This window comes from Schistocerca serialis, chromosome 5 (genome assembly GCF_023864345.2).
Source record: "Schistocerca serialis cubense isolate TAMUIC-IGC-003099 chromosome 5, iqSchSeri2.2, whole genome shotgun sequence".
NCBI classification, from domain to species: domain Eukaryota; kingdom Metazoa; phylum Arthropoda; class Insecta; order Orthoptera; family Acrididae; genus Schistocerca; species Schistocerca serialis.
In genome coordinates this window covers 717,422,706-717,447,900 of record NC_064642.1, presented here as the reverse complement: position 1 = coordinate 717,447,900, position 25,195 = coordinate 717,422,706, and the positions used below count along the sequence as shown (strand labels likewise).

General features: G+C 38.7%; 1 protein-coding gene across 1 annotated transcript in view; it reads left to right on the top strand.

The window, feature by feature from the left end:
* Window positions 1-25,195, top strand: part of LOC126481200 (L-asparaginase-like) — a 391,393-nt gene that overhangs the window by 352,805 nt on the left and 13,393 nt on the right. The window lies entirely within an intron of this gene.

Here is a 25,195-nt window from a genome sequence, read left to right as displayed (position 1 = left end):
TTACTTAAGAGAAAAGCAAGAGTAGTTGCACCAGAATTCAAGTAATGTCCTGGAATTGACTTTGTAGAAAAAATTGTCTCAATGACTAAGCTTGACTTGCATTCAGGGAGAATTTACAGGATGAAAATGTGAAACATGTTACCAAGAACACACAGCAGATGATAAATTTAATCACTTGATAAATATATTCTTATAACATGATGAATCTAATTTTCCTTTTAATGCACATGACTGGCTTTAATAAAGACTTAAAAATACTCTACAAGCAGTATTGCAAAATTCTCCAGTATCTCATGAAAAGGAACAAGCCAAGGAAATTGAGAGCATTACTTGACGTGAAATGAACAGATTAAGACAATTGATATTCAGCTCCCAGATGTCTGTAGCAGTGAGACAGATGATATGAAAATTCAAACAATGGACACCTAAATAAATAAATGCTTTTTGATTGTAGCTGAAAACACAAGGGCAAAAAATTGTTAATTGGAAGCAGAACCATTACACTTTCTTAGACAGATAGTGCATACTCCACCAATCAATGAGTCAAAGTGTATTTCCTGAAAAAATGAAGTTTGCAGTAGTAACACCAATATACAGTGAAGATAATCACGTGACCTCTAATAGTGACCCATCACCCTCCTTTCCATGTTCTGAAAGTTTTTCGAGAAAGTATCTTACAACAGAATATTGAACTATCTTTCTGAGAATAACCATTTAAAAACAGTTCAGTTTGGCTTCCTTGAAGGCTTCTCAAAAGACAAAGCAATATGTGATCTCACGAACTCGGTGCTAGTAAAACTAATTAGGGAGAATTGCCCTGTTGGTATTTTCTGTGGTCTTGGCAAGGTCTTCAACTGTGTATATCATACAATTCTGCCAGTGGAATTAAATGACATGCCATTGAAGGCCTTTAATTCACGAGTGGAGTCTTTATCTAAACAAAGAAAAATAGAAGTCGATATTAGCAAATGATCCAACAAAACTAAGATTAAATTAAGAGTTTAGAAACATTAAATATAATGTGTTGCTAGCCCACTCCTGTTCTTGGACTAAATAAATAACTCATTCAGGACATTGGAAGACTCTTCAAAAACAATAATGTTTGCTGATGAGTCAGGTATATAGATAAAGGTCCCAAACACATCCATACCAGTTGTAGGAAAGTAATAGAACATGCATGCAATTGGCTCACAGCAAACAACTTAATGTTCAATCTTACAAAAATCCATATTATAGTGTTCCAGATAAATAAAAATGACTTACAGACACCAGAAGTTGAGATCAATAGTCATACACTAGATGAGGTTCTGTAGACCTGGGTGTGCAATAAACTGTGATGGCAGCATCATGTAATAGGGAAAACATAAAGCTCAGTTTCACGCAATTTGCACGTAAAATCTTTCTGCTTGTGTTGACCTGCAGACAGAATTGCTAGCGTACTTTGCGTGCTTTCACTCAGTACTGTCCAACAGCATAATCTTCTAGGAAAATACAGCCAAGTCCCAAAGCTTTTCCATTCTAAGGAACATGGAATAAGAATATTTTGTGAAGTTGATATCAAAACTCTTGCAGAGGTTTTTTTACACTAATGTTCCAGCATGTAGGCTCTGTAACAGTAGTTGTGGTTAATAATGAGAGTGAATTTAGAAGGAACTGTGCAATTCACTACCACAGTGCTAAAAATAAAAATACTTTTAGTCTACGCTATGCATCCCTCTCTACGGTTCAGAATAGATTTTAAGACTGTGATGCAAAAGTCTGTAACAGATAACCAGCAAACATCAGCAGAAAATAGAAAATCCTCAAATATTTTTTTAAAAAAAGTAAAATAGTACCTCGTTAAGCATTCCTACAATTTATTGTATGATCTTTACTCAGGAATATAAATTCTATTTAATACTAATACATTGTCAAGTCAGATTAATGTGCCTACCTGTCAAAAGCCTGAATAGCCACCTTTTGCAGTGCAGCTGACTGCAAGACATGCTTGAAGGGAGTCAGTAGGGTTCTAGAAGGTATCTACAGGTATGTGGAGCCATTCTGACTCCAATGTTGTGGCCAGCTGTGCCACATTTCTTGGTTGAGAATCCATGGTGCAAACAGCCTGATTGAGGTTGTCCCACAGATTCTTGACCGATATTAAATCCAACAAGTATGGTATGGTAAACTCATCCGGGCGCACTTTGAACAATGCATATACGCTGCGATCTGTGTGACATGTGGCATTGGCCTGCTGGTAGGCACCATTGTTCTAAGGAAAAGACAAACACATATCAGGGTGGACATGCTCCCCAAGAATAGATGCATACTTGTGTTGATCCATTGTGCCTTACAGAATGAAGAGATCATTCAGGGAACACCACAAAAACATTCCCCAGACCATAACACTCCCTCCTTTGAACTAGACCCTTAAGATGATTGTTACAGGGTGTTTCCTTTCAGAGGTTTCACATCATACATGTCAATGGTCATCTGTCTGATGGAACATAAAACATGACTCATCTGAAAAGACTACCTGTCGCCACGTAGTGGATGTCCAGTTGTGGTTTTGGCACAACCAGTGAACAGCAGTCAGCATCAGTGCATGAACAAGGCACCTTCTGCAGAGACCCACACACAGTGATGTTTGCTGAATGCTCATTGAGGAGATACTGTTGGTAGCACCTTGGTTCATCTGGGTGGTCTGTTGCTCACCTGCTGCAAGTCTATTCATCCGTAAACATCTCTGCAGTCAATGTTCACTCCTGTCATCTGTGGTCAGTGGTGCACCACAATTGTCTCTATGCTGTGTTGGATAGTGACACTTCACTGTGCATGGTACACTTGGTATACTTTAACCATGGCAGCACACAAATGATTTACTAATTAAGTCTTTTTGTAAATGCTTTCAGCCTTGGCCTGAAAGCCAGTGATCATGCCCCACAGTAGATAAATCATTTCATTTCCACATTATAACAACTACTTCACTGTTTTACATATCTCCATGACCCACTTTATACACCCTCCACAGTTAGTGCTGCCACCTGCCGTCTGTGGGTGGTTAGTGCACGTTGACACTGAACATAGGCAGTGGTTGCATTAATGTGACAGGACTGCATATATTTATTAGATAGATCATGACTTAGTCAGTATATGGACAGCTGCTTAATGGTGTGTGTAAAGTTAGACAAGCGCTTCTTTTGAATCATTAGATGAAAACAGCAGCTGAATAGTATAGGAATAGTCTGTGGACCAGAAAGTTGCAGGTCTTGATCAGTCATTGTCACAGGAGATTTAAAATCTTCAAGAAAAAAGTAGAGTGTACTGGAACTAGAATACCAGCAGTAAAAACTAGAGTGAGGGAAGTAGGATCAAAACTGAGCAGTGAAATTAAACAAATAATAGAAATATTAAAAGCAGGCAGAAATGACAACAAATTTAACATCGAGCCAGTGTGTATTGAAAGTAAAAATATAGCTGACTCAGAATCTGCTTCGGTAGGTTGAAGTTGATAGAATTAAAGACAAAATGTAATGTTTTCCTACTGCAACTGTAAAATGTAGACAAACTTTCAAACTTGGTTATTGAAAACCATTTGTGATCTGTCCCTTTCAAGCAGTTTGTGTGGAAAGAAGTATCAATTCAAAACTATACATGTTTCAGAATGATTGTTAGGATTTTGTAGTCAACTACAGCTTGATTGGTGGTTGAATATCTGAATGAATTTTGAAACTGGTTTAGAAACAGTAGCAAACAAGTTTATAGTAAAGTTGTGTGAATATTGTGGGTTTGTGCACAAACCCAATTCTGATGCAAAATTTTGTAATTTTGACTTGCACATTATAGTAACTGATCAGAAATTTCACAGAATTATTTTGAAACAACTTTGTAACACATCGAATAATTTAACTAATTTGTATGGAATACTAAACTCTAATGGAAAAATGTTGTAGTTTTGAAGACTCTTGTTTTAAAAGAAAGAGTAATTGTAATGTGTAAAGGCAAAACTGTCAATTTATGCTTAAAAGTCATTAGTTTTAGAGTGAAAGCAAATTTAATTAGAAGACTGACAGCAGATTACAAAGGTAAAATATCACAATTTGTGACAATTAAGAAAGAAAAAATATCATCTTATAGATTTATGTGTAGTAATGACGAATAGGGACACATGCAAATTTGTGTACATAAGTGAACAAATTACTTTCCATTTTGTCTTGTTTGTAATATGGAGATTGAATTTTGCTATGTTGTGGGTAATGCTAGGATCTAGATTATACAGTGCACTTCAGTGATTTTACTCAGTACAATTTACAGTTTTGTCAGGAATTTGAAGAATTGCATGTTTTGTGTCAGCCATAGAAATTTATTATTAATTTTCTACCATTTTCACTCATATCGACCATCTTCACAAGAATGAAGAAAAGCTGTACATTAACAAATTATTTAGGAATAAAGATATGACTCACTGAAAGGCTGAAGTGCTGCATCATTGATAGATACACAAATGAAAGGTACAGAGCTTTGCTACACTAACTTTTGGAATGAAATTCCTTTCTCGAGCTGTAGGAAAAACATGTGCAGTGGTTGCAGCAGAGATGGTATATAACATGGCTGGTGGCACAGGTGGCCCAGCCTCTGTTGGCGTAGGACAAGCCTCTGTTGGGGTAGGACAAGCCCGTGATGGGACTGGAGCAGGAGGTGCCCTGAGATGAGGGACTTCATCCCCTCCCAGAGTGCTGTTCTGCTACCCACACACCTCCACAACATAGCCCATCTACATGACATTCCCATCCCCAGTCACCTGCCAAAGGGATCATACCCTTGTGGAAGACCCAGATGCAAGAGCTAACCTACCTGCCCAACCCACACCATTTACTCCAGTCTCATCACAGGATTATCCTACCCCATAAGAGGCTGGGCCACCTGTGAAAGCAGCCATGTTATATATCAGCTCCACTGCAACCACTGCACAGCATTTCATATTGGTATGACAACCAACCAGCTATCAACCACAATGAGTGCCCACTGTCAAACTGTTGCTAAAAACATGGTGGATCATCCAGTGGCACAACATGCAGCAGAGCACAACATCTGAGATTTCAGTGTCTGCTTCACAATCCATACCCCATGCATCCTCCCCACCACCACTAGCTTTTCTGAGCTGCACAGATGGGGGCTATCCTTACAGTACATCCTTTGCTCCTGTAATCTACCTGGTCTAAACCTAAGGTCCTCCCTACACCAGAGAGAGAGAGCTAGCACAAGGACGGCTCCCCTGTCTTCCATGAGCCACTAGATGCTTCATCCTAACCCACTCCCTGCCTCCCACCTCTCTAAATCCCTCACCCCACCCCACACTGCACCCCTACCTCACCCCACTACACACACTGTGGGCATTCCAAAAGCTAGCAAAGCAAAGCTGTCCGTCTTTTGTTTGTGTATCTGTCTATGATGAGGCACTTCTGCCTTTTAGTGAGTCCTCTCTTTATTCCTAAATAGTACATTATTGTCAACCAGAACTTTCTGTGCATTATTAAAGCTGTACATTAGATGGATTTGCAACTCAACTTCCCAATAGATAAATTGAGAACTACCAGAGTCATAAAATATGAAGGCTATTCAGAAAGTAAGCTCCAATTGGAACTTAAACTAAAAACAACCATAATATACCATCAACAGGGTCAGTTATTATTATGTCACAGGTTTCAAAATCATGGTTATGTGGCATGCAGAAACCACAAATAATTGTGCACCTTCGAGAAAGTATGAGATCACAGAGGCTAATTTTCGGCGGTGAGAAAAGACAAAGGATGTCTGAAAAATGCAAAGTAGACTAGTAAAGCTTTCAGGGCTCACAGAGTGGACATTTTGAAAATACTGAAATGGAAGTAGTGGCATTTATGCATGAGGAACATAAAGAAGGACTGGCAGTCTCCTGTGATGTCATACAAAATAAAGCACATGAATTGGCACAGGATCCCAGTGTCCAATTTATAGCCATCTTGTGGTAGTATACATGGCTGATGTGAGGCAGTGGACTTCTGCTATGGCATCAAACATCCCTTGCTCAGTGCCTTCCAGCATCATATGTGAAGTTGAAACCACACTCCGCTGCAGAGTGAAAATCTCATTCTGGATATCTGAAGTTGGTTGAGAGTCAGTGGTACCTTATAACACTGAGAAAAGAACATGCTTATCTCATAGGGCAAATCAGAAATACTGACCAGACTCATCCTTACTTAGACATGCCATCCAGTACAAAAGTTGAAGAAAAAGGTGCCAAAATTGTATTGGTTCATATTAAGGGCAATGAGAAATCGTGAATCACCATGATGTTGTGTGTACTTGTCGATGGAACAAAGATGCGATGCTACATTACCCTCAATCAAAAATCTATGCCAAAGGAAAAGCTGCTGTCTGGTGTCATATTTTGTTGCAGCAGAAAGGGATGGATGACCGGTCAGGTGATTATAGACTGGCTCTGTACAGTCTGGAGTGGGAGGCCAGATTCTCTCCTAAAGAATCATGGGATCTTGAGCCTTCATGCTTTCAAGGGGCATCTGACACCAGCAGTGAAGCCAGAAATCCTGAAATTAAACACAGATCTTGTCATTGTTGCAGAAGGCATGGCTTTGCAACTACAAGTGTTTAGACATGGTGATGAATAAGCCATTTAAAGCCATCTGAAGCATCTGTACAGCGGTATTGTTACTTCAATGAAGCCTTCAGTATCTCTAACTGTGGAATGGATCCAGACTGCCTGGACATGAATATCCAGTGTATCATTTGTGAATGGCTTTAAGAAGTGCTGTGTAACAAATGTATTAGATGGATGTGAAGACAGTTTTCTGTGGGAAGAAATGCAAGATAACCATGACAGTGCCAGTGACACTGCAGATTCTACAGGACATTCCAGTGAGGAGGGCTAAGTGGAATCTGTATATGGACTAAGGGAGGTCTTTCTCTGATTTAATTTTCTTTATAGTGGTACTTTTATTGTGTCCTCCAATTACCTGTAATAAGGTAACCATTTGTAAGTTTTCAAAATAAACCTAGTATGTCTACATATGATTTTCTCTAATCCATTGTTGATTAATGGTCAGTCATCTTGCATTCAGAGTGATCTTGGATTCAGGGATCTGTACAGTAACTGGAAAGAGAAAAAACCTTCTCACCAAGCAGTGGCAAGAGAAAACACACAAAAGTTAACAAACTGCAAGCTTTTGAGACATTGTCTCCTCCTTCTGCCAGAGGAATTGAAGGAAAAGAAAGAGGGGTTAAGGAGATAGACTAGCAAGATTTAGGAAGTGGGGAGAATTACAGAAAAGTTACCCAGAAACCCAGGTCAGGGGTGACTTACTGGATGGAATGAGGAGATAAGTCTCCCCTGACCTGAGTTTCTAGGTGACTTTTCCGTAATTCTCCCCATTTCCTAAACCTTGTGAGATGTATTTGTTCATCCCTCTTCCTCCTCTTTCAGCCCTTCTGCCAGAAGAAGGAATACTGGCTCAGAAAGCTTGCATGTTTCTTTAACTTTAGCATGTTTTCTCCTGCCATCATTTGGTGAGTAGTTTTTTTTTTGTCTATTCAATTATATTTTCAAAGACTGATATTTCTGTTGATACAAGTACAAACATGGACATATTTCCCACTGATGGCATGCGAGGTAGTGTTGGTGTCATTCTGCAACCCAGTCCTTCGGAGGGCTTAGTTAGTGATCCAAAAAGAGTAATCAGAGCATGTTTCCCACTATGCTGACCAGTTTTTCTCAAGTATATCAAACTGATTTCTTAATATTGGCCATGGAGGGCTCTGACTGCCAAGTCATCATTCTGTCAGTGCTTCAGTCTAGCAATCTCCCGCTCATTCATATGAAAGCATTGGCCAGGTGCCACGTTTACTGACCCAGAATTGATCCCAACATTAAAAGCATGTGACACTCCTGGTGAGTCTGCCTCCAGAATCGGATGTCCCCAGCACAGTGTTTTTCATCATGGCTCTGCCCTGACCAGTCGTGGGAGTGTGTCCACATCAAATTTTCTAGATCGTTTCACAGAGCTATGTGGATGTTGGTCTAGGACACGTTCTCAAACTTCCTGTATATGGCACGCATGCTGTCAGCTGCCAACCATGATACCATTCATGACCTGGAAAAAATTTTTGTCATTGAGGGGCCACCTTGTAACCTGCTGTCGGACAATAGTGCCCAAGTTACATTGATTGAGTTCCAAGCACCTGTCGCTGTGGTGTGGAATCAACCGTCTGATCATCCACCCCTTTTTCATCCTGCCTCCAACACAGAGGCAAAGCAGATGATCCACACATTTGAATCCCAGATGCAGAAGGCCTTGCAGATGACATAGATAAAGATCCATTGCACAGCTTCCTTGTGAGGTATAGGTCCACACTCATCATCGGCATCAGTCTGGCTGAAATCCTGCACAGGCACTAGCAATGAATGCTGTTCAATCTCCTGTGTCCCATTCAGAGTGCCCATTCTCTGTGCAGTCCCATATATATGTGGGGTGGCAGTGTTTGGCTAGACACATTCGACTGGCCTCTGGGGTGGACCCCAGAGATCATCGTAAATCAAGATGGGCCATGAGCTGTTTGGTGTTGTGGTTGATCATGTGTGCCTGACTCACCATTGCATCCAGCTCCAGCTGTGTCCACAATCACAATTGGCACTTCTGCCCTCTGGACTGGACTCCAGTTTCACTACCAGCTGGGTGTCTCACCATCTCCCTGCACCTCACACACCTAGTGCCATCTTCATTCCTGCACCCTCGCTTGCCAATGAGTGGGTGAAAGGATAGTGGTTTAGAGAGTAGTGGCACCAGAGAAGCCTACTGCCACAGGCAAGCTACTGCCTCCTTTGACATTACAGTCCTTACCCACGCCTTCTGGTGGTGGAGCCCACAGCCCCAATGGTGCTGTCATCTGCCTGGATCTTTTAGGCCCTTTGTGCTGATCAAGAGGAGACATTTAATATCTCTGCCAATAGACAAATTTGATAGTCAGGCACCACCCAACATGCAAGCAACATGCGTTGTGGGCCTGATCGATAGTAGCACAGAGTTAGGCCTAATAGCTATGTGTCAGTCTTGTATAGTAAGCCTACTGTGTTGTTACTAATTATGCGTACCTTCTGTACTGATACCAGTGCGGTCCTGGACATTGACATTCTGCTATCATTCTTGCTGTTTGTCAAGAGCTCTGCTCATGATGAACTTTGCTTTCTTTGTGGATTATGTGTTTGTATCAGAAGCAGACATAAAACAGCTGTCACACATCGCCTTGTTTAGTGACAACCAGTCTCTTGGAAAGTTAGCATAAAAACCAGGTTTTCATTCAAAGATAAAACATATCTACAGAAGATTTCCTTTTATATATCAAGTTCTTTGAAAGTACCCACTGAAACTGTTGTATCAGCCGATAGAAAATATGGTGGCATATGTAGTGCAAAACCTCTTCCTGCACATAAGTATCTGTTGAGTCTAAAATCCTTTACTTAAGACTTTGTAAACTACATATCTTATCACTAGTATCAATAGTTGTATTAGCTTCACATTTGCTTTGGTGTGCAATTGGTAGTGGTTGGCACACAAAGAGGAAGAGTTGGAATTCATTGTTAATATTGATGGCTGGCTCACTCATTGGAGCCATAAAGTGGGATGTGATGTCAGAAACTTTTAATTTTGTGTTAAAAAGTACTTGCTGATCTGGTGTGTATGCATATGTGTTTCATAGTAGTACTGGCAGTTTGTGGAATGCAGACGTTAAGCTCAATAAAGCATCATATTAGCTCACATCCAAGTACATTTGTTGCACTGCATGGATGGAACCACTAAGATGATAATCATGCTCAGGATAGACAATCAGCAGACTTGCATCCTCAAATGTGAAAGTGATTCAAATTCAAGTGTGAGAGCATCATGTGAACAGTACAGTGCTGAGAAGGAACTACTGGAGAATACAGTGAAAATTTCATTAGAACATTATATTAAATGAACATTTCAGAGTAACTGTAGTCATGGTGTCATGGAGGAAAGATCAGCCTTATCCTGTACCATCAGAGGCCAGGCCACCTGTTAGAGCTGCAATCATTGCATAGCTTTTTATATTGATATATCTACCAAGCATGACGAATTGCCACTGCCAAACTGTGATCAAGATAAAAGTGGGCCACACTGTGGCACAACATGTAGTTGAGCATAATGTGCTTGATTTCAATGGCTGCCCATGCCATTTGGATCATCACCTCCACCACCAGCTTTTCTGAACTGTGCAGATGGGAGCTATCTTTACATCACATTTTCTGCTCCCAAAACCATTCCATCCTCATCCTGTGGTAACCTACTGTCCCCACACTCTCCTCCCAGCAGTTTCTGCTCCCTCTGTCATGTCACCACCTCCCATTTAACGTCCCCTCACCCCCATTGTGGTCCGTTCACTGTTAATGCACCCACCAGTCTTTTCCTCTTCTTTGCTCCTCTCTTTTCCCCTTTTCCACTCTTAGTGCCCCCCCCCCCCCCTCCTGCTCAATCCCTCCCCCTACAGCCTCCCAATGCTGTGCCTGGCAGCCTTGTTCTGCCACTACCATCTAGTCTCTATATGCCCCGTGAGGTAGCACTGACTTCTCTTCACCCAGCCCCCCAACTGTACCCTGCTCTCTCTCCCTTTTTCCCACCCCCTCCATTTGACCCAACAGAGCTGCATTCTGGCTGGAGCAGTCAGTGATAGTGGTCATGTGTGCATGAGGTGTGGATGTGTACATTTTCCTTTCTGAAGAAGATATGGCTGTAAGCTGAAATATATAACAGTCTTTCCATTGTGCAACTCAGCATTTCATCTTCAAGGACAGTAGCAATCTGCCTGTGGTGGATTTAGCAGGTAAGTGGGGAATGCACATAGTCATAAGATAAAATTCTATAGTATAACATATGTTCCGGCCAGGCAAGTTTGTTCTTAATTTACACCATGACTGTAAAAACTGAGGAGTGCATGTTAAGACTTAAATTATTACTCCTGCTTGTTCTCTTTGGAAGTCACAGATGGTCATACTTTCTAGTAGCTCTGTCATTTGTTTTTGTGTACAGTGTGAGCTCTGACTCAGTTATGTTAACATTTGAGTGCAGTAAACATATATAATAAAGTCATTCAGCAATAGCAATTATGTGTGTGCCCACAAACCCACAATCTTGCCAACAACAAGAAACTAATCATGGCATATTATGCAACCTATCTACTAAAGTCATATTTGTTCATATATTTTATTTAATGTTCTTTCCATGCCAGTTCTGGGAAAGACTGTCTATTTTATCTTTAACTGTTGTCTCCAAACCGCTAGTGTTTTTGTCTTTCTTGTGTTAATTTCATTTCCTTATCACTTATAAGGGGACTGCATGTATTTTTTTAATCACTGATTTTATCCAAATTTGTGGTGTGTGCATGGTGTGCCCTAAAATGAAAGCAACAGAAGTGTGAACTCCAGATGGCCACATGTTTAGAAAAAAATAGCATTTTAGCATGGGTTGGGTGAGGCATGAACCATTTATATTATGATAGTTTCTGGACAGTGGTCAGCACATTGGGAATAGTACAGAAATATAATCCAAGGGTCTCTATTTTGTTTATTTATTATTATTTTTATTTAGACCAAGTCATCTCTCATTGGACTAAAAGGTATGCTGTGATAAAATGTCCACTACTTTCTTGTGTATTTACTTCAGATTTGAAAGTGTTCTTAAGTTATTACTGTGGACCATTCTGATGTGATATCATCATTTTTGGCCAAATGATGTGAACTATAAATAAGTGCCATTTTCAGTCATTACTTTGAGCTTTACTACAGATGTTTTTTTGTGTGGCTCTTGTTCTTCTTCTACTGATATTTCAGGTACATCAGTATTTTCACTTGTACTATCAGACATTTCCATTGACTGCATATTTTTTGCAATATTCTCAGCATCTTCTCATATTATTCCTGAAAATGTCATGTTACTCAGTTGAGAGCTAGCAAGGTAATCAGTTCCAAGGCCATAGCTAGCATTGTTTAAGGGGCACTGGCCAGATTTTACCTGTTCCGAGAACCTGTTGTTCATGTGGAGCTATTGAGGGCTGCTTGAAAATGAATCTCATGGAATATGAAGTGCTGAACACATTAATTATTGCCCCTTGATGGAAAGATATTTGCAGGATTCTCATAAATACTATATGTTCAGCCCTTTCTTGGAAACTTTTTTCCAATTCTAAAGTTCCCTTTGCCTTTCTCCTCATGTCTTTCATGAAAATATTAATAGTTATAATGTGTTGAGCACTGTTTCAGTTTATTTGCAGTATAACAAACATAAAAATGACCCCACAACCCTCAGATAACCACCCTCCCTTCCATTGCGACAACCTGGATCTGGAAACTATGCTAACATAAACAGCTTATGCCTCACCCCACCTGCACCAAAAATACTATTTTTTTCTGAATGCTTGTCCGTCTGGAGCCTGCACTTCTGTCACTTTAATTTCTGGCCAAGCCCTGCGTGTACCATAACTTTGGATGAAATTGTCAATGATGAGCAGGGGCAGTCCCCTTGTAAGTAGTGAATCCATATCTAATAAATTTCATTAGAAGTTTCTTTCATGTGGGGCTGTCATTGACACACCTGAGCAGCTGTATTCTTTCTCCATTTATTTTGATGTTTTTAGAGTAGAGTGGCTCCTATTTTCAAGCTTGTTTTTTTGTGCTAACCCCTAGCTTGACTCCATTACATAAAAAAGTATCAGGTGTAATTTGGGATAAATAGGAAAAAAGCCGTGCCCCACATTCCATACACCTGGAAAAATTAGAAAAAAGAACTATGTAAAGATCTTGTTTGGTTTTTACCTTAAAATATTACATAAAGTAGCTTATTAAACCGTTCCAGTCTAAGACAGAAAATGATTCCCCGTGGAGGAATTATCTGAAAGGAACAGAAATTGGTAGATGTGATTTAGATGTACAGACAAACAAATCGTTACAGTTTCAGAGAAATTGGTTGATTTATTCAAGAGAAAGAGCTTCACAAATTGAGCAAGTCAGTAACAGTGATGTGATGCCAACCTGATTATCGCCCACCATATGTCCTGACATCCAGAAGTAATGGCCGTGGATGCCAAGTTTTTTCATAGCAGGAACTCCTTTGGTTGTCATCTGTGGCACCCTTACTGCACAACAGTATGTTGAAGATATTCTACACCCTGTTTTGTTGCCCTTCATGGTGAGCCATCCTGGGCTTACATTCCAGCAAGATAATGCCCACCTGCACATGGCGAGGAGGGAATGAGAGGGAAAGACGAAAGGATGTGGGTTTTAAGGGAGAGGGTAAGGACTCATTCCAATTCCGGGAGTGGAAAGACTTACCTCAGGGGGAAAAAAAGGACAGGTATACACACTCGCGCGCTCGCGCGCGCGCGCGCGCACACACACACACACACACACACACACACACACACACACACACACACACACACACACACACACACACATATTCATCTGCACATGTACAGACACAAGCAGACATTTCATTATTTATTTGTCTGTACATGTACATAAAACCTATAGATTTCCATCCCATTCAGATCATTCCTCCATGGTGCATCGTTTTTAGAGTATACTTGCAGCTGTTTATTGACTAGGTGTAGATCATTGATGAAATCTACATTTTCATGCCATTATGAAGGATCTGTGTTAAGGAACTCAGTACTCAACTCACATATCGTACAGAATAGTCTTGTGTTAATTGAAACATATTGCTGAATCCCATTATTTATGGTGTCTGGAATTTAATAGATTCCTACTTGAATCCTTTTGATGTTTCCAACTGATGTTCCCACTCACAAATTAATCCATTAGGATCATAGAATTTAATGATGGGAGATCAAGAGACAGGTAACATAAATGAAATCCATATACAGTGCTTTGTCTGCAAAAGGGGCAGTGAACCATACTTGAACATACACACTGACAAGAAAGATTAAAATGTCACAAATTAATTTTCTTGTTGTGGTAATTATTCAGATTCATCACAGAACAGAAACATTTTCAAGCAATAAATTGTTTTTACCATCTATCTCACACAATTGATAGCCACTGGAGTATGGAAAAATAATCCATGACATCGTGTATCAGAAAGAAAGATTGTATTGAACTATAAAATTTCCCTGTATGTTGCAGTTCTCTAAATAAATCAAATAAAACAGTGTATTTGAGAGGCACTGACTTGACCCAAGTGCTCGCTAACTTTATTTCACTGAATAATTTCAGACCAAGTTTTAAAATTTTCTTTAAAGATTATAATACTCAGACACTTCCTTCTACAAGTTCTCTCTTCCTCAAAAAACACTTTTGTAAATGGTTTCACATGTGTGATGCTTACTATGTACTGGACCTGAAAAGCTGTGAATGTCTGAAATTTGAGTTTGTCATCTCACTTACTAATTAGTTTCAGGTAGTTAAAAGTATGCAGAAAAAGTGATCGGTTTATTGCCACATCAAATTTAAATAAAATCCTAAGCTTTCAGTGACTGTTTCCATCACCATCAGTCTATACAGACTGTTGTCAATTGTGTGTGTTGAGCTTGAGCATCACCTTAAATACAGGTGTTTGGAAAAATCACCTGTCTGTTAAATAAACACCAAACAAACAAGAATGCTTGCTCAAGCACTGAAGCATCAAAATATTGGGTCTCTGTGACCAGGAAAGCAGTTGAAATTAGACTGTGTGAAAACAACTTCAGTAGAGACACTGGGTATGCACTTAGCAGTGCACTTGATAAAGAAGGAGCACAGAGGAAGATCTCTCGCAGTTTTCCATGTAGATGGCCCCATCTCACCATGTGGCATTAATGTGTTCCCATCATGATATAATCCAACCAAGCTGGGTATAGAAATGGCAGCCTCACCAGTTCCACAGTAATCAGATTTAGCCCCTGATGACAATGATAGAGGCAGTTATTCAAATCTTCAGATTTTATGCAGTTTGATATGGCAAGTAAACCGAGAACATTTTATGCAAGGACTTCATCATAAAAGACTTCTTGGCCAAATTAAAAATATGTTACTAAAAAGTCAGAATGTTTATCTTTCGAATGGTGTAGGTTCATATACATGAATTTATATACTAGCTTACTAACTACTGTACTTTGAAGACTGTAGTTTTAACTTCATTTAGCTATATATTCTAATTAACTTCTACTTGCATCATTGAAATCATTATGATCAATATAACCAAGTGAACAATAGATTTAAGTGGAACCCTCTTTGTGTGACATTGTGACACATTCAAGTACATATGCATAAATAACCACATTGAAAATATGATAAAAATCAGGGGAAAATTTAATTATTGATGGGGATAGCAAACATAACAGGTGGACAGGCTCCAAATTGCTACATTTTACACACAGTTTTGGTTCGCCATAAGTGAACAATAAGGAGTTGTAAGGCGATAAATCAAGTAAATAGTCAATGAGACATTCATTCCATGTTTTTCTCCATCAAATAATTAATTGTTTGATTTGTTTTTATTTATTCAAATGAATTTGCATGCATTGCCATAAATAAATTAAAAATTACTGTAACTATTGAAAACTTAAAGTAAAGAAATAGATATCTATTTTGTTTGTTGCACTTTTTTAAAATCACAAACACATTCACTGTGGGCCAGCCATTCCAATGCTGTGGTAGTTGGGTCATCTTGTAAAGCACCAGTGAAGAATGATGCAGCTTTTTAGGCTGTTTTTGCCGATTTCATCGATGACTTGTGAGAAAGAAAATTGTTGTGCACCATTCAGAATTAACTAAACAATGGGAAGTCTAGGATAGTATTATGAAAATGACAGATTGCTACCCACTATATAGAGGAATAGAGGAGATGTTCAGTCAGAGGCAGGCTCAACAGGAAGACTACTATCAAGCTGCTTGTCCATTTGAATCACCACAGATAAACTTTGACCAAGAGGTAGCTGGGCCATGCAGTTGCTGAGCACACTGCCCAGCACAATATGCTTCACTTCAGTGACTGTTTTACAGGCTGCACACTCTGCATCTTTTGTATCAACACCAGCTTTTCTGAATTGCACAGGTGGGAACTCTCCCTAAAATATATCCTATGTTCCCATAACCCACCTGGGATCAACCTTTGCTAGTCCCTGTCCTCCACTTACTTACCCCTTCCCTGTTCCCACTCCAGCTCCATACAGTCCCCTATTCCACTAACACACCCACAAATCTTTTTTCCCCTTCTCTACTTTTCTGCTCCCACTATCCCTCCCCCCCCCCCCCCCCCCCTGCTCTCCTTTCCCGCCACTCTCCCCCATAAACCAGCCAAAAGGAGCTAGCAACCCTACCCTAACCCCACAACATCCCTGCACACTCTCACGTGCCGCTCTATCCTTTTGCCCCCACCACTGCCCTGTTGTCCCTCCCTGTCCATACCCCAGACCACCTCCTTACCCCCACTTCCCAATGCAGATTGCTGCTCCCATCAGATACAGTTACTGTCCGCAGTCTGTACACAGTGGCCAGAGACATTTGTCATGATAGTGTGAGTTGTGCTTGTGATTGTGCTTGTGTGTGTGTGTGTGTGTGTGTGTGTGTGTGTTTTACTTCAGAGGAAGGCCTTTTTGCCCAAAGCTTAAAGGTATAACAGTCTTTCCATTATACATGTCTGTGACTCGGTGTCTCCTCTGTATGCTGAGTAGCAATTTTCATAATATTGTTGTTATTTGTAATTAATTTTTCTTCAGTTCGCAAAAGAAATTGCCATGTTATGTCCATTATAACCAAAGGAGACAAAAGTCATTATTTTCTCCAAAGTGCTGTACAAATTAACTGCTTTCATTGGTTTTGATTCACCTTGGAACACCGAAACAGTTGTTTGCTACTTAATTTCTGGGTTTTATGAATATGTCTAAGTTTCATCTCTGGTTATAATGTTGTATACATATTTTGCATCTTCTAAGTTGAATTTTTTGAACATTTTGTAAAACCAATTGATGTGAGCCTGATTTTGAGCTTTGGTCAAATTGTGAGGAATCCATTGAGAACAGGTTTCTTTCACAACTAATTGTTCATGAAAAATTGAACACAGGATGTTTGAAAATTCCCATTGCAAACATCCTGTTTACATGTTATAACTATTTGAAAACATGTTGGTAATGCGACCACTTTTATCTTTTACAAATAATTTTTAGACATGACCCTGTACAACTCTTGTTTTACAGTCCCCCTCATTAACAACCAAAGAAATTGCTTATGTACTCATTCACAGGTTCTTCTCTATGTGATGCAGTATGGCCTCTTCCACTTTGGGTGTTCACCATCTCCTTGGAGCATAACAGTCATGGCTGCTGATGGTGATGATACCCCTTTCTCAAAACCATTGTGTAAATATGATGAAATGGGTCTGCAATGGAGTCACATGTTGCGGATAATGATCTTGACAAAGGCAACAAGCAGCTCTTCCATTACCGGGAGAGTCACCATACAGAAGGATGATATCAGTATTCTGCAAATGTGTACTCAACCATATTGCTCTAACACTCATAGACACATGAATGAGGCTTGAACCAGGCCAAAGAGGTGGGATAGATGTCAAATGACAACAGCCAATTTGATATAAGCATCTCTCACTATGTCTGACCTGTGCCATACCTACCTACCAAACATGTTCTCAGATGGCTGTAGCATGAAAATGATAATTTTTGGTCAAGGATTCAAATTCAAAACATTGTCCTCTCAGTCTCCTCTACAATTCCTAGAAGTTTGTAATGGGAAATTCAGAACATGCTGTATACTGCACTCTTCATTATGTTTAAGGATGCCTCTGTTTCATGGTATGCCAATGCTAATGCTACTCAGTCATGTCATGCACAGTATCATTGTTTTTTGGAATAACACCCTTCATGAAATTCATCACTGACAGAAGCATGACCTTGATGAAAAACTAGTTGCAAATAATCTTTCCTAAAGACTGAAAAAGTGTTTTGAGACATTGTAGTTCAGTTAACCATTCACAAAAATGCAAGAGGAATTAAAAAATTAACCTTCAATTGGCTGTTAAAAATTAACTAATACTTAGAGCTTCATGGAGCTTTCTTGGTTGGAAAAGGAGACTTTGAAGGTCACATGTCAGTCAGCTTTCTTTTGCATTTGTCATTGTATAAGCAGCAAGCAGTAAAGGAAACAAAAGAAAAGTTCGGAGTAGGTATTAAAATCCGTGGAGAAGAAATAAAAACTTTGAGGTTCACCGATGACATTGTAATTCTGTCAGAGACAGCAAAGGACTTGGAAGAGCAGTTGAACGGAGTTGACAGTGTCTTGAAAGGAGGGTATAAGATGAACATCATCAAAAGCAAAACAAGGATAATGGAATGTAGTCGAATTAAGTTGGGTAATACTGAGGGAATTAGATTAGGAAATGAAACACTTAAAGTAGTAAAGAAGTTTTGCTATTTGGGGAGCAAAATAACTGATGATGGTCGAAGTAGAGAGGATATAAAATGTAGACTGGCGATGGCAAGGAAAGCGTTTCTGAAGAAGAATAAGTTTTTAACATGTAGTATAGATTTAAATGTCAGGAAGTCATTTCTGAAAGTATTTGTATGGAGTGTAGCCATGTATGGAAGTGAAACGTGGGTGATAAATAGTTTGGGAAAGAAGAGAATAGAAGCTTTCGAAATGTGGTGCTACAGAAGAATGCTGAAGCTTAGATGGGTAGATCACATAACTAATGAGGAGGTATTGAATAGAATTAGGGAGAAGAGGAGTTTGTGGCACAATTTGACAAGAAGAAGGGACTGGTTGGTAGGACATGTTCTGAGGCATCAAGGGATCAGAAATTTAGCATTGGAGGGCAGCGTGGAGGGTAAAAATCGTAGAGGGAGACCAAGAGATGAATACACTAAGCAGATTCAGAAGGATGTAGGTTGCAGTAGGTACTGGGAGATGAAGAAGCTTGCACAGAATAGATTAGCATGGAGAGCTGCATCAAACCAATCTCAGGACTGAAGACCACAACAACAACAACACATGGCTGCGTTGGGCTTCTGTATCAGAGTTGGGTGGTAACGCTGTATAAACAATAATAGCATATCTACACTTCTACATTTACACATAGAATACGGGAAAAACCTGAAAACATGGAAAATGTAGTAAAAATGTAAAAGATATGATAAAATCCAGATGTGACATGGTTGTACGGGATATCTGTACATATACTTAGGAGGGCAGCGAAATTTTTTGTGGCGTAAGCACTAGCTCAAAGTGCCTCGAGATGCCTTGGATAGTTTCCTAGAAAGCTATAAGTTCGTACCAAGGAAGAGAGACGTATTTGAACCACAGCATCATCTGCTCCAAAGAAATGACTGAGAAGTCTGTGTATGGTTGAAAGAGCTTGCAGATCCACTGGAAAAAATATATGAAATTTGTTATTTATGCAGTTGGAGGGATGGAAAGACATGGCATCACACATACACTAAGAAATATGAAAGCATTATATAGATGGAATATTCAGTATAGAGGGGCTGTAATGAGAAGATATAAGAGAGAGAGTTCCAGAGAGACATGGTGATGAGAAGAATAGTCCCACTAGTTCTATGAATGAACGGTAATGGTTTTTATTCTGAATGTTACGGTATTCTCTCCCAAGACATGTTGGTTGCACATCACGTGTTACCGGAATCATAAAAATATTTAAATGTAATGTGAGTGGTCCAGAACTGAAAGGACATAGTTTGAGGGAGTCAGCACTGCTCTGTGTGTTTGTAGGCATGATTTGCTGGTGGATGATGCTGCAGAGATTGTGCCATGTGCATGCTTCCTACAGGTGGCCTGTGGTGGCCAGCCCACACTGATACAACTGGCGGTTGATTTAAGTAAACACTCGCAGTGACACTACACTCTGTGCACTCACACTCACACACACTAATAGTAAGATACAGCAAAAATGAATCTATTCATTCCAGAAATTTAATCTTGAAAATAGCAATAAAAGACCATTTGGTTTATGAGAGATACGGCCAGTGTGAAATATTTTTTGTGCTCAAAATTATTAACGTAGTATTTCATACTGAAGGAGGACTCCTCCTCCAAAGTGTACTTGCCCATTGTATGCTGCTACGATAATCATGAAGTCTTTATCAAATTATTCTTTACACTGTGAGTCGTGACTGTAGATGTCATTATTTGATTAAAATTTTAGTTCTGTTGAAAATTCATCGCAAAATAATTCTGTTGTTTTGCTAAAATATCCTAAGTGAATTTGTGTATTGTTATGTGAAGATAAATAGCTGTGATTATCTACAAGAGTGTGTTTTCACATGTGCAGGGGCGCCACCCCAGGAAATTTTCTAAATTTTAGATGAAGAATAGTGAGTTTTAAAGTTTAAGCATTTTAGAATTATATGATCAACATTAGAACCCTGAAAACTGGACTCTCAATAACTCGACACTCTGTAAAACTTGACAAGCCTGACACATTTTTTGGCTTTGAAAAAAGAAATAAAACACAAACATGCACAGTATTTTCATACAAAGCTAATTTAATTTACAGTAATAATCATGCTTATATGTTGACTACTACAGAGCAGTGAATATATAGCTCTGAAAAACCTGAAATTATATTTAAGTAAATCCTAAACTATCATTAAAAGAATAAAACATAAAATATTGTTGTCGCACAGTAACAGCACTTTGATTAATAAGTGAAATAGCTAATTTAAGCTTACTTTGAATAAGGTTCAGGGTTCATCAACTAAAATCAATATCTTAAAGTCCGTGCTTTAATACAATTAATAAAGTTAATACAGTGTGCCTAATACTTTCAGTCAAAAAGTTTGTAAATAGCGGGTTTTAATTGGGCCTTACACTCTAAAGATATTTAAGTATTTGAAAATAACTAACACAGTACTATAGTAATATAGTACTAAACTAGTACTAATATCTTGAAACTGAAAATTTAACATTATGTATGTATTTAATTCTCTACTTTACAAAGATTTTCAATATTGCTCTAAATGTCATTATTGGGGCTAGATTGTCTCTATAAAGGTGCAAATGTAGACCGTCTGTCTGTATTACTGAATATGAAGTCATTGATGAATGGTTGGATATCCAATTCATCCAAAAAATCTCGGTGGGCATGAAGAACAGCCAAGTTGCTCAGTCGCTTCTGTTCCATTGTTGATCGGAGATATGACTTCAGACATCTAAGGGCACTAAATGACCATTCTGCTATTGCTGTCATGATTGGAACTACTTGGAGAATCTTAATGCACTTCACCTAACATTTATCCAACTGCAGGCTCTTGTGTAATGTACTTTTTTACATCATGCATGGTTTTTAAGTCCAGTTGTTTTTTATTAGCGATATCGGCTAACATATTCAAGTTTAAGCACAGTCTCTCAATATCTAGGTCATTGTTTAAAAAACTCAGTTGATTTTTCCAGATTTGTTTCACTTCTGTTTACTAAAAGCAAGCACTCTTGTTCAACTGCAATGACCTGTGTGAGTCCAGTTGAAGAAAACCGCTCAGTAATGCAAGATAGCACCATTTCACAAACTTCAATGTAAATAGTGCTGTGGTATTCCTTTGGGGTTTTGAAAGTGTGCACCGAGCTCACTTCATTGTTTTCATACTTCTTGGTATACTTTGATTCTGAGGAAGCAAAGGATCATCAAATTGTGAAGGTTTTTCTTTTAAACACAATTCCCAAAAGTGTGCAAAACTATCACACCTTCCATTCAATATACAAATCAAGCCTTCATACATTTTTTCCAGATCAGCAACACTGAAAAAAAAAATTTGAGTTTGCATCTTCATGCCCTCTAATTGCTGGTCCTTGTCGGCATAGAAACTGCACAGTTCTAAAAATTGTCTCAAGAGTTGAATGGCCTTTCTTCATATCACTACCTAACTGTTCGTTCAGTTAGTGATAGAATTTAGTTTCAGAACATCATCTTTATGCATAAATGTATTTTCATGAAGACAGAATTTTTCCAAAGCCTTTTTCCAGATAGAAAACCCTACGGAAGTAAATGCATCTCCTCTTTTTGGAGAATACTGTATCTTTTTTTTTTTTTTTTTTTAGTCAATGCTTCATATTCTAGCCATGTATATTTGATCAACCAAGTCTTCTGAAATGATCCTCCCTTACTGGATTGTCCAGGTTTCAGCTGTGAACAGTTCTTCCCTGAAGATGACGAGGCAGTTGACGACACAATAATTGTTGAAGGTTGACCTGCAGTATCACCAACTCCCAAGCGCGCCTTTGTGGTATCAAATTTATCCATTGCAAACTTAATTCACAATACACTAAGAGACTAAAGTAAACAAATAAAATATAGTCATATAAAATAGTCCGCTAGACACTACAGTCGAAACACTAAACATGTGTGCAGCATGCACTGAACAAAACTATCCACACTGAATGACTTCAACACCAGGTGGGCTTTATATAGCCACGGCATTGTAATGTCTTAAAGCATCAAGGCAACGCGAGGCGGAAGGTTCCAGGTGCTTCTGTTCCAGTACTTTTGATGTCGCCGTGGCCGCAGCACTAGCCCACTGGCGCCAGACTTTACCCAAAGGTTCGCGCACTTGGACAAATTCTAAGTGTGCCCGCAGCACTATAACACTGTCATGATTCACACCACTCATTTTCAATTAACCTGCTTACTACAGTAATAATTCTTTGTTTTAACTCATTGCTGAATGTATTTTAAAAGGTAACTGTCATCAAACAAGGAAAATAAAGAATTCTAACATAATTTTGTGATTTTACAAAGCAAAATATAACTAATAATTTTCTTAAATTATTGGGGGGCTCCGCCCGTCCAAAAGAATTTTTAGGGGCCTTGGGCCACATGGAGTCGGCGCCTGTACACATGTGTCAGCTTACTCAGGTAATAAATTTATTTGGAAGAAAATTTGGAATCTTGCATTTTTAGAATAACTGACACACAGGATTCCTTCTCAAGGTGAACACCACTTCTCTGCTCAGACTTCCAGGTATCTGAACTTGTGTGCCAGTATTGGATCTGCACCCATGTCATCACCTTTTGTGGAGAACACTCTTACTGACTGAGATGTTGCTCATAGAGTGCTCAGAGATTCAGTCTGTCAAGACATCACCTCTGTTTGTCCAAACTTCACAGATGTTGACCTGCATTATTTTATGGGTCAACACTCCTGAAAAAATGTGATTTGTGTCACAGGCTATGAGATATTTTTGAAACAAGTCCTATACTATCTGAAATATGTAATGCACCACAAACACAAAGAATTTTTCCAGAGAAAATGTGTGAAATATGCCGTTGTTAATCCCTCCCTCCCCACTTTAAGAAAGGTGATAGAAGAGATATCTATAACTACTGACCTGTTTCACTACTGACATCATTTCCCAAAATTTTTGAGAATGTAATGTGTTCTACAATAATATCTCCCCTGAGCCACAATGATATCCTCAGCAAATCTCAGCTTACATTTCTGGTGATTTTGTCTGGTGAGAATGCCATTTACATGTTCAAAAGCCAAATTCTAAAAGTGTTGAATAACAAAATAAGTGCTGGTTGGTATTTTCTGCAACTTATCTGAGACATTTGACTGCGTGAATCACAATATTCTCCTAGATAAAACTGAAGTTTTATGGGATCGATGGTATTCCAAACCGATGGATAGTGTCATATGTAACTATAAGAAGGCAGGAAGTTGTAGTTAGTAACTCAACCAATGTTAGCAGGGGAGATTCTCCAGACAGAGGAGAAATCATGTTTGGGGTTTTCAATGCTCAGTCTTAGGTCCACTAATGTTACTCATAAATGTAAATGATCTCCTGCGTAATATATAACATACAGAATTAATTCTTTTTGCAGATGACACTTGAATTGTGAACAATCCAAGTGTACATACAGCAACATAAGGCAAGGCCAACAATATCCTTAAAAGTATCATTGACTGGTTATTGTGAGCAGTCTCATTTCTGCACATCTGGAAGTACAACGCCAGTGATAAGTGCAACACATGGTGAAGAAATAATAAATAGATTGGAAACTTCAAAAGTCTTAGATGTCCATATTGATGAGAATTTAAACTGGAAAATGGACATTTTGGAACTCCTAAAACAACTTAGTTCAGCCACATTTGCGCTTTAAGTCATTGCAAATCATTAAATTGATATTTTGCATATTTTCATTCAATAATGTCATATGGTATAATACTGTGGGTAACTCATCATTAAGAAAAAAAGTTTTCATTTCTCAAAAGCACACTGTAAGAATAATATTTGATGCACACCTGCATCATCTTGTAGACATCTATTTAAGAAGCACGGGATTCTGACTACTGTTTCACAGTATACTTATTCCCTCATGAAAATTATTGTAAATAATTCACTGCAGTTCAAAAGGTTCAATGATGTACATAATTACAATAGCAGAAGAAAAAATGACATTTGCCACCCTACATTAATGTTGTCTTTAGAACAAAAGGGGCGCATAATCCTGAAACTAAAATTTTTGATCACTTACCCAGTGATACCCTCCGCTGTGCAACATACGGTAGTTTTCAGAGTATTTATGTAGCTGTAGGTATAAAATGTCTGACAGACAGCAAATTAAAATTTTAAAACAATCTGAAAAAGTTTCTCCCTGACAACTCCTATTCCATACAAGAATTTCTATTATTGTAATGCGTAAAAGGTGGTGGTTAGGAATTGCTAACTCATCTATATGTTTGATGATGATGATGAAGATTATGATGATGAACAAAAGAACTTATTAAACATGTAGCCATATTTCGAAAATAATTTGTGATGTAAACGTGATATGACTTGTTCCACACAATACGATTTATTATGCAAATGATCCATAAAACATGAAACAAACTACTTAACTGTCTGACATCCAACACTCCTTTGTACCTGGAATTCCCATTAGACAGCAAATTCATGTTTTTGCTGGCCACATCTTATGTCTGGTGGGAAAACAGCCATTGATTATAAAAGCCATTATGTGTCATATAAATTGCTGTGTGTCAAGGGCACCAATATCTGCTTCCCCCACCTCCTTGCTTTCAGGAAAAGAAAAAGAATATAGTGTAGTTACTTGTTTTTTCTTTCAATAAAATGATTTAAAAGTCACTATTATGCAGGTTTTTAACAGGGTCAGAATGAATTTTTTGA